We start from the raw sequence: 10,843 nt of genomic DNA, 5'->3' as shown, positions 1-10,843 counted from the left end.
TTCACCCAGATTTGGAGGTTCAAGTCAATTATCTGGTTGTGACAGCACCATTCCTTGGCAAGCCCTTGTGCCCGGGATTAAGGTTGAAGGCGAGGGAATGGAGGAAGCTAGACCCAACATTTGAGCCTTCAGCCTGCAGTCCAAAAACAACAATCAAAAGGCCTCCTACATTGATCCATGGTCTGATCTTCCCAAAGCAACTTTTAAAAAAACTTGCCTTCTGGGTCACGCCCATCTTTAATGCGCTGACCAGGGAAAGTCAGGATCTGCTGTCCATTCTTTCTGGGGATTTGTCAGATAGAGGCAGATAAACAGCAATACAGGTGGTTAGACAAGAAATGAGAGAGGAGGGTTGAAAATGCTGCTCGCAATTGTATTAACATTGCTGTCCTTCTCCTGAGCATTGGTGCAGGCAATTCATACTTCTCAGAGGAAGTATTAATATCTGATGACTATGTAAATGGGTCCAGAGCCAATGTTGTGGTATTTGCACCTTTTCCACGGCTCTGCAACCAGCTTCAATGTAAACCCTAGGTAGAACTGACAATTAAATTGACTCCAAATTATCAAGAAGTAAGAGTTAGGTTCTGCCAAATTAATTTGCTGAAATCCTGATGATCATGGTGATGTAAAGGTTGAGGGAAATCAGCAATTATGCAACGATTTTCGAAAATTCCCTCAATGCAAAATAAAGGAGTGGCCGGAAATTTGATGGATTGATTTGATTTATGGTCACATGCACCGAAGAACAATGAAAAGTATTTTTGTGAGGCCGAGGGAACATACACAATGCGTACATAGTAGACAAAAAGAATAATCAACAGAGAACATTGACAAAGAACACATCGACAAACAGTGATTGGTTACAGTGTGAAACAAGGGGCCAAACAAAGCAAATAGATGAGCAAGAGCAGCATAAGGCATCGTGAATAGTGTTCTTACAGCGAACAGATCAGTCCGAGAGGGAGTCGGGGAGAAGTCTTGTAGCTGTGGGGAAGAAGCTGTTCCTATGTCTGGATGTGCAGGTCTTCAGACTTATGTACCTTCTGCCTGATGGAAGGGGCTGGAAGAAGGCAATGTCTGAGTGGGAGAGGTCCCTGATAATGCTGTCTGCTTTACTGAGACAGCAGACGGTGTATGCAGAATCAATGTGGGGGTGACAAGCTTGAGTGATGCATTGGGCTCAGTTCACCACAGTCTGCAGCTTCTTGCGATCTTGGACCGAGCAGTTGCCATACCAGGCTGTGATGCGGCCGGATAGGATGCTCTCTATCGTGCATCTGTAGAAGTTTGTGAGAGTCGATGCAGACATGCTGAATTTCTTTAGCTAAATGGAAACAACAACAAAAAAAATCAGAAAATGCTGGAAAAGCACAGGATGTCACTCAATATCTCTGGAGAGAACAAACAAGTCAAACTTTTAGGTGAATTCAGAAGTGAAAGCTATTTCAGATGAGCAATGTTTAGAATGGAATCAAAGAGCGTGGCAAAGGTTTGCAATTGGAAGGAAAAATATAATTGATTCTGTGTGACCTACTGAGTGTTTTGTTCATAATTTTAATACTTTGGGAAGAATGAATGGAAGAGGAGAAATTGTAATGAGAGTAATGTTGATTTTGGGTGACAGTATTGTGGTAGTCACCACTAACTGTAGATTAGATGTAGTAACTGTAAGTAACTGTATATTAGATGTATTACGGTAAGGCCCCTGTACTAGAGATGCAGGGGTAAATCCCTGCCTGCTGGCTCCACCCAGTAGGTAGCATATAAATGTGTGTGCTCACCAGAGCTGCTCCCATTCTGGTAGCAGCTGCAGGATCCACACATCTCAGCTCAATAAAGCCTCGATTATTCACTACTCTCGGCTTTTTAGTCATTGATAGTGCATCGAGTATATAATCGGGAGAATCTGATTTACCATCAATGAAAATCAAATATATTTTATTTGAGTTGAGCTATTTCTGGACCTGAACCCCACCCACATTACCAGTGCACCCCCTTGCGTAATCTTACAGGAAGAGGCTAACTAGCCAGTCTCCTCTGTATTCGTTCCCTAATTTGGGACATGGGGCAGTGGGGAATTGGGGTGAAATCCTGATGAACATGGTGATGTAAAGGTTGAGGGAAATCAGCAATTATGCAACGATTTTCGAAAATTCCCTCAATGCAAAATAAAGCAGTGGCCGGAAATTTGAAGGATTGATTTGATTTATGGTCACATGCACCGAAGAACAATGAAAAGTATTTTTGTGAGGCCGAGGGAACATACACAATGTGTACATAGTAGACAAAAAGAATAATCAACAGAGAACATTGACAAAGAACACATCGACAAACAGTGATTGTGATGCACCATCGATTGCACGTGAGGCGAGTGATTTACCAAAGTCAGGCTTTAATTAACTAGAACACAGCCTGGCGATCGTCTACAGTGGAAAGGGACGATCGTCAGGCTTCTGAGCATTTATACCTCGTTGATAGAGGCGTGGTTAACTCAGCCTCTCGGCCAATCGGTCGAGAGGCACATGACCGACCAGGGCCAATGGTAAGCCGACGTTCTGGCCCAATGGCAGACGAGTATGCAGATCATATCATCACAGATTGGTTACAGTGTGAAACAAGGGCCTGAAGTGACGAACAGCCATCAGCCCCATTGTGAAAGCTGTGTGCCATTGAAATAAATGAAGCAGGAGATAGCAGCCCAAGATGAAGGTACACATAGCACAAAGCAACTGGGAGCCAATCCCCTCCCACCCAGCACGGTCCTGAGGGTCTGATTGAAAGTGAGGCGGAGTCATTTGCAGACATATGGCTGGAAGATTGTCACTTTTGACCTTAACAGTTAACTCCTCATCTCATTCTCATACTGCTCTAACCTCCCGCTCTGCTCTCTCCTTGTGTGAATGGGAGAACTGCAGATAACACAGGAGTTTTGAGCGCCATTGGCAAGATTTCATTTACATTCAAATATGGCCACTAATGGGCTCAGTAATCACTCTAATAGTCTTCCTACGATTGTCAGGGAGATTGTCATCAAGCTCATTATTCCACCTCAGAGGAAAACGCTGGCCTGACACTTCTCTTTCCAATTTTGTCAGGCCATCCACCTCTGAAGCTGTCTCCAACAGGCTGAGAAATCCAGGCCAATGGCTTACTTAACCCTCACTGGGCATGAGCCAGATCAGCATTTTAAGTTAGCCATATGGCTCGTTTAAATATTAGTTCACTGGATTCACCTGGTGCCCAGGACTCAACGGCCACACCTGGGAGACCTCGCCAGGGTGCTGTTTAGAACTGGTCCACACAAATGTAGACCAGACATAAAAACACCTGGAGGGTTCTCCCAAGCCATTGGAGACCCCTAGCTGGACGGAGGCATGGCAGGGTGGCACCCTGGCACTCCACCTGGCACCTAAGCACTGCCAGCCTGGCACCCTTGCACTGCCACCTGGGCACCCTGGCAGTGCTGTCAGCGTACCTATGTGGCATTGCCAAGGTGCCAGGTGAACTCCCAGGGTGCCAGGGAGGGTGACTGTGCCAGGGGACATGGGTTCCAGGTCGGCACAGCCAGCGTTTGGGCCCGGTTGGGACTTACCAGAGATGGAGGATGAGGGTGGGTTCCCCGGGGCCTCCGCAACATTGGAGTGTCAGGGCGAGGGGTGAAAAACAGGGGCGGGGGGCCTTTGGCTCACCAGCAGGAGATCTCTCCAAGTGTGGCCTTAGTGGAGAGAATCTACCCGAGGCCAAAAAGAAAGGCAAAGTTGTGGTAGTCGCCACTAACTGTATTAGATGTAATTAGACTCATATACTGAGGTACATGGGTAAATCCCTGCCTGCTGGCTCCGCCCAGTAGGCGACGTATAAATGTGTGTGGTCACCGGTGCTGCTACCAGAATGGGAGGCACAACATTTTTGCTCAATAAAGCCTCAATTATTCACTCCTCTCGTCTTTGTAGTAATTGATAGTGCATCAATTAATTGATCAAAGATTTGTAAAACGATGGAACTTCGCATCAAGCCTGATTGCCTGCAGCTGAGCCCTCAAGCAGCCAACGCGACGTCTGCTTTTGACCACTGGCTAGCCTCCTTCGAAAGCTACCTCCAAACAGCCGCTGAGGAACCCTCGGATTCATAAAAGCTCCAGGTCCTTTATTCACGGGTGAGCCCTGACATTTTTCCTCTCATCCGGGATGCGCCCACCTACTCTGAAGCAATGGAGCTCCTGAAGGGAAATTACCTTTGGCCAGTCAACAAACTAGGCGCCAGGCACCTCCTGACCACGAGACAGCAACTCCCCGGTAAGTCCCTAGATGATTTCTGGAGTGCCCTGCACATCCTGGGGAGCAACTGTGACTGCCAGGCAGTTTTGGCAGTCCAGCATACAAAACTTTAAATCCGAGGTGCCTTCGTTACGGGCATGGAGTCTGCGTCCGCCAGCGCCTACTGGAAGGGGGGTACGCTTGAATTTGCGGGAATCAGGCAGCTTGCAAATTCGTTAACAGTGGTCAACCGTAATGTTCAATCGTATGCCCCCGACTGCACGGCACCCTCATGGACATTGTGAGCCCCACCAGCTGCCGACTCCAGCCCACCGCAAGCCTGCGCCGCATGGCAGCCAGCCAACCCCGGGGGGCCCAAATATTATTTCTGCAGGCAGAACAAACACCCCCGGCAGCACTGCCTGGCGTGGAGCGCAACCTGCAACAGATGCGGAAAGAAGGGACACTTTGCTGCTGTGTGCCAGGCCTGGTCGGTCGCCGCTGTTTCTAGGCCCAGCGTTCCTACACCCCCCACATGAGACCCAGGGGCGCCGTCATTTTCCTACTCGCATGCCACGTGTGGCCTGTGGGCACCACCAACTTCTTCTCCGCAGGCCATGTGCGGCCTGTGGGTGCCGCCATATTTAATGCCACCCACCATGGGCGCCGAAATCTTCGGCGCCATTTTGGATGGTGCCTCAGGACCCCTGCTCGTCAGGAAGCTTGTCTGGCCGCTCATCGCCGGCCACCACCGCTGACCAGCCCTTGGCCTCCCAGGATCTGCCGCAGCTCACCTCGATCACTCTGGACCAGTCACGGCCCCACAACCTTGCAACCGCGACGACAACGGTGAAAATCGATGGGCACAAGACTACCTGCCTTTTTGACTCCGGGAGCACGGAGAGCTTCATCCACCCCATGACGGTAAGGTGCTGCTCCCTCGTGGTACACCCCGTTACCGAGAAAATATCCCTGGCCTCGAGATCCCATTCCGTGGAAATCCTGGGGTACTGCATCTCAACCCTCACCATCCAAGGCGTAGAGTTCACCTCTACGTCCTTCCCCGCCTCTGCGCTGCCCTGTTACTCGGCCTGGACATCCAGTGCCACCTCCAAAGCTTGAATTTAAAATTCAGCGGACCCCTACCCACCCCCCCCCCTCACCGTTTGTGGCCTCACGACCCTTAAGGTCGATTCACCTTCCTTGTTTGCGAACCTCACCCCGGATTGCAAACCCGTCACCACCAGGAGCAGACGGTACAGTACCCAGGACAGGACCTTCATCAGGTCGGAGGTCCAACGGCTTCTGCAGGAAGGCATCATTGAGGCCAGCAACAGCCCCTGGAGTGCACAAATGGGAGTAGTAAAGACTGGGGAGAAGCACAGGATGGTCATTGACTACTGTCAGACTATTAGTCGGTACACATAGCTTGACGCGTACCCTCTCCCATGCATATCTGACATGGTCAATCAGATTACACAGTATCTTTGGGGGCAGCAGGGTAGCATGGTGGTTAGCATAAATGCTTCACAGCTCCAGGGTCCCAGGTTCGATTCCCGGCTGGGTCACTGTCTGTGTGGAGTCTGCACGTCCTCCCCCTGTGTGCGTGGGTTTCCTCCGGGTGCTCCGGTTTCCTCCCACAGTCCAAAGATGTGCGGGTTAGGTGGATTGGCCATGCTAAAATGCCCGTAGTGTCCTAATAAAAGTAAGGTTAAGGGGGGGTTGTTGGGTTATGGATATAGGGTGGATACGTGGGTTTGAGTAGGGTGATCATGGCTCGGCACAACATTGAGGGCCGAAGGGCCTGTTCTGTGCTGTACTGTTCTATGTTCTATGTTCTATGTATCGGGCCTTTTCCACGGTAGACCTGAAATCCGCTGACAACCAGCTCCCCATCCGTCCTGGAGGACCGCCAATACACTGCGTTCAAAGCAGATGGCCGCCTCTATCACTTCCTCAGGGTTCCCTTCGGCGTCACTAATGGGGTCTCGGTCTTCCAACGTGAGATGGACCAAATGGTTGTCTGGTATGGACTGCGGGCCGCCTTCCCGTACCTAGACAACGTCACCATCTGCGGCTATGATCAGCAGGACCATGACGCAAACCTCCTAAAATTTCTCTACACCGCCCAAACTCCTTAATCTCACGTACAATAAGGAGAAATGCGTCTTCCGCACCAACCGCTTGCCATCCTTGGCTATGTCGTGGAAAATGGAGTTCTAGGGCCCAACCCCGACAGCATGCGCCCCCTCATGGAACTCCCCCTCCCCCACTGCCCCAAGGCCCTGAAACGATGCCTGAGGTTCTTCTCCTATTACACCCAATGGGTCACTAACTGTGCGGACAAGGCACGCCCACTCATTCAGTCCACAGTTTTTCCCCTGACGGCTGAGGACCGCCAGGACTTCAATCACATTCAAGGCAGACATCGCCAAGGCCACAACGCATGCAGTCGACGAGTCCCTCCCCTTCCAGGTCGAGAGCGATGCATCGGACGTAGCCCCCGCCCCAGGAGGATCCGTCATCCCACTGGTTCCAGTCAGGGGCTACAAAGACGAAGACAACATGCTCCCGGAGTCACAGGTGACCAAGTCAGCGCCCACATCACCACCAGGACTGAGGCGATCACAGTTGAGGATCAAGGCCATCGACAGACTGAACTTGTAAAATTTTTCCACCATCCCCACTGGACTCCTTTTAAACAGGGGGTGAATGTGGTAGTCACCACTAACTGTATCAGATGTAGTACGATAAGACTCATATACTAGAGGTACATGGGTAAATCCCTGCCTGCTGGCTCCGCCCAGTAGGCGGCGTATAAATGTGAGTGCTCGCTGGTGCTGCTCCCATTCTGGTAGCAACTACAGGAGGCACAACATCTTTGCTCAATGAAACCTTGATTATTCATTACTCTCGTCTTTGTAGTAATTGATAGTGCATCAAAAGTTCTGTTGAATAACAAGAATTTTCTCGTGTAGTTCTCCCTACACGTGCCGTTCAGCGGACTTTAACTCAAGTCCCCTGATTCATGCCCCTGATTTCAATTTAGGCAAGACAAGCGGGAATGGAATAATTAGAGCTTGGGTGGAAGAGGAGAATAACATTCGGAGGATAAATGCCAGAGCATGATAGCAGACACTCTTTTTTTAAAATAAACTTCACTCTCTGTTTTCTCCAGGTGCTGCTCACTTTTATCCAGTTTCTTCAGCTGAAAGCTTAAGCAAATCATCCTAAGGTAGTCTGAGTGCCAAGGTGTCATTCAATTCTGTCAACATGAGTCAAGTGCAGGGGGTGAGATGGGAATTTAACAAGAGAACATGTTAGATTCTCCTCGTCTGTTCATATATTTCATCCCTGCAATAAAGATGTATAAAGAATGATCATAAATACAACATCAAATGAAAAAAAAAATTATACAGAGCATGATACACCATGCAATAGCATTAAAATGACAAAAGGTTATTCATTTTTCTGATGTGTCACATTTCAGGCCTCTGCTGTCATTTCCTCCAGTGACGAGAGAATAGGTGACAAAAAAAAAGTAACATTCTGGATAATTGCTTCCCCACTGTCTTTATCACATCACCGGAATCAAATGCGCCTGTCATATCAATTTTTTCTTGATTTCTCCTCACCTATTCCTGGCTTCGGGAATATTGTGCAAGAGTTTGAACAGCGAAGGTTTCCAACACAACACGTCAATCAGTTAATGTTCCTTCTATCATCTAAATATGCACAAACTGTTTAACAAATGGCTCACCATGTTGCTGGCACCTTCATTACATTTGGTTGACATTACTGGAAAATCAGAAACACTTGGCAGCTTGAAATTCGAAACGAAATACAGAGCAAAGTATGAGCATATCAGCTGTAAAGGTCAAGTAAGATTACAGCAACAACTAAAGCATATGTTCAAAGAGAGGAATGGCAGAATTTCAAGTAGGCAAGTGTGAGGAAATTTCCAGTCAGATTGTCATATGTACTATTTTGGAAGGGACACCACAGTGGCATTTGAATGGTGTCCCCTTCTAGTCATTCAGACTCTTGCGGTTGCTTGAAAAATAGGTTCAGGGGCCATTTTGAAGTAAAGAAACCGGCCACTCCAAAAGTATCAAGGACACCAAATTGCTTGACCTTTCTGTTCTTCGGTCTTTCATGCGATGTGGGTGTCACCAGGGCTGCATTTGTTGCCCACCCCTAATTATCCTTCAGCTGAGTGGCTTGCTGGGCCATTTAAGATGTGCAGTTAAGAGTCAGCCACATTTCTGTGGGGTGCGACTGGAGTCATATGTACGCCAGACCAGGTAAGGATGGCATATTCTTTTCTGTGGAGAACATGAGTGAAACAGTGAAGACAATAGTTTTATGGTCGCCATTACTGGGATGTGCTTTGAACGAATTACATTTAATTGATTGAATTTAAACTCTATCAGCTGCCATGGTGGGTTTGAACCCATGTCCCCAGAGCATTAGGCTGGGCCTTTAGATTACTAGTCCAATGACTTGTTCTTTAGCAACATTTGAGAGGCATCTGGATGGATACATGAATAAGGAGGAAATACAGGGATATGGACCGAGCAAATGCAGAAGTTTTTGTTTTAGTTAGGGCATCATGATCAGCACAGGTTTGGAGGGCTGAATGGTCTGTTCCTATGCTGTGCTTTTCTTTGTTCTCTATTCTTTGTTCCTTGACATTGCCACTATGTAAACTTGTCCCCAGTGAGCTCATTTAAATAAGTACGGCTGTGAATTAAACTGTGTACTTTCCTCATGACGAAGTGTTGTGCCAATCAACGTCTTAACCAAGTAAACCATTAGGGAGCTCAGTTCATAAAATAACAATAACTTTGATTCTAAAGTACTGAGAAATTGAAAAGAAGCATGATACATATTTCTCAAATCATGAAAAGAAATGGGACATCAGTGGCAGCACGGTGTCACAGTGGTTAGTGCTGCTGCCTCACAGCGCCAGGGACCCGAGTTCAATTCCAGCCTTGGATGATTGTCTGTGTGGAGTTTGCACATTCTTCCCATGGCTGCATGGGTTCCCTCTAGGTGCTCTGGTTTCTTCCCTCAGTCCAAAGATATGCAACCAGGTGGATTGGCCATGTTGAATTGCTCCATATTGTCCAAAGGATGCGCAGGTTGGTTGGGGTTACGGGGATGGGGTGGGTGGACCGAGATAGGGTACTCTTTCAGAGGATCAGTGCAGACTCGATGGCCTGAATGGCTTCCTTCTGCACTGTCGGGATTCTATGTTTCTTCTATGATAAGGATGAAGTAGAAGAACAAGGCGAGACTACAGTATTGAAGTGTTAAACATGCCTTAAAATTGCAACATCTTTTGCCTAATCAGGACTCCAGTTGACTATTTTTCTGTCTGAATATCAGTGGACAGTAACCAGAAAGCAGAAAATCCACTCTCATCCCTCTCTATCTCCACAGCTACAATAATTTGATACAATTAGATTTTTGCCATGTTGATGCAATAATTCTGAACTTTTAAGGGAGAGAAGACATTTGCTTCATTTAAATTGACTTGTTTGAATATTTTTATTTGCAACTCCGCATTGTATTCTCACCCACAGCAGAGTAAAAACTAGGTAAACTGAGATTGTAGGGTTAACTCCTTAACTCTGAGGCAATGTTTTCTAAGAAATGTCTTTGGACTTTTCGTGCACAAAAAAAAAATCATCTATTCAATAAAAAAATTGATGGCAAGCAAATTGCATTTCAACCTGTTTGAAATGTCAAAATTCACATGGGACTACATGGTGCTTTCAATTTCAAAACAACTTCAGTGATCTCGATCTACAGCCAGTATAGAGCAATCGGATCAAGTCTCCATTTCTTTCTCTCTTTCTGATGACTACGGGGATACCTGAAATGTGATTTGATCGCCTTAACCCAATTTCAAGAGGGCACATCTATTAACTGCCAGTTGCTTTCCTGTCAGAACCTATCGATTTTAGTTAGGTTCCTGCCTGCCCTCAGCGGAATGAAGCCATGGTCATTTTAACTGGCAGGCCTCAATTGCATGTTGTTGATCCGGCCTGGAATTGAGAAGAAAATGGAAGCTGCCCTGCAGAAATTTGGGATGGCCTCAGCCACCTGCTGGTGAATGTCGGAATTGGTGTGTGGGTTTTGGGTGTCCCCCAATAGGAAGAGAAAGGATTCAACTTCCGCTGAACAGTCTTTTTTGCATCAAGTTATCTTTTACCTTGACATCGCCTGGCAGGAAAGCCACAATGGCTTCCCGACACAGGTCAGAGTTAAAAATAGAGGTTAGGGATCAATGATACCAGCTGACCTTGATCTACATACTTGAAGTTGGAATTCACCATCTTCGCCATCTCCATCTTTGGGCAGTCCCCTTTTTCACTTTCTCATAGAATCATAGAATCATAGAATTTACAGTGCAGAAGGAGGCCATTCAGCCCATCGAGTCTGCACCGGCTCTTGGAAAGAGCACCCTACCCAAGGTCAACAACTCCACCCTATCCCTATAACCCAGTAAACCCCACCCAACACTAAGGGCAATTTTGGACACTAAGGGCAATTTATCATGGCCAATCCACCTAACC

Source organism: Scyliorhinus canicula, chromosome 10, assembly GCF_902713615.1.
Source record: "Scyliorhinus canicula chromosome 10, sScyCan1.1, whole genome shotgun sequence".
In the NCBI taxonomy this organism is placed as follows: domain Eukaryota; kingdom Metazoa; phylum Chordata; class Chondrichthyes; order Carcharhiniformes; family Scyliorhinidae; genus Scyliorhinus; species Scyliorhinus canicula.
This window is presented reverse-complemented; position numbering follows the sequence as displayed.